The sequence below is a fragment of the Lupinus angustifolius genome, chromosome LG05 (assembly GCF_001865875.1).
Source record: "Lupinus angustifolius cultivar Tanjil chromosome LG05, LupAngTanjil_v1.0, whole genome shotgun sequence".
Classification (NCBI taxonomy): domain Eukaryota; kingdom Viridiplantae; phylum Streptophyta; class Magnoliopsida; order Fabales; family Fabaceae; genus Lupinus; species Lupinus angustifolius.
This window is the reverse complement of record NC_032013.1, coordinates 17,210,582-17,211,251: the sequence shown is the minus strand read 5'-3', so window position 1 is coordinate 17,211,251 and position 670 is coordinate 17,210,582.

Sequence of the window (670 nt, the reverse complement as noted above, 5' to 3'; positions counted from 1 at the left end):
TATCTCTCTTTAGTATGGGATTGAGATGATCTTCTTCCCTAAAATACATATTTTTGTAACTCATATTGTTGGAGTCTTCAATACCCAAAGCTCATATCCAAAGAGAATCCAAGAACGAGTCACAAAAATCACTATCTCTTTAGCACAAATTTTAAATTATGTCATGGAATGATAAAGGATAAGAGAGAGAAAAGATTTATGTTATTTGAAGTACATAGTACTAGTACATAGTAGTGGTAATCTTCATATAGTAGCAACATCTGGATTAGGAGGTAATAGGAAAAATATGTGGTTTATTATAAAATCGTAGAGCTAGATAAACAATCACATAAAAGATTATCAAACCGACCACACACCCTACAATCAAAATTATCACACCCATTTTCTTAAAATATGTTGTTTTCTGAGTTTGTTACATACATTCTTCTTTNTAATCTTTACCCTTCAAATAAGATACAATAATTTATATTAATTATTTTGATTTCTCACAATAACAACAGTTCTTACCTTCTTTATCGTAAAATTAATCAATTATATCTACTAATGTGTACAGGCACTTCGTGCTAACCGATCAATATTGTTTGATACTACATATTTAATTTTTATATATTTCATTTTTTTCTAATTAGAATATATTTTTTGTATTCAGTGTACTTTATATTATAATTTT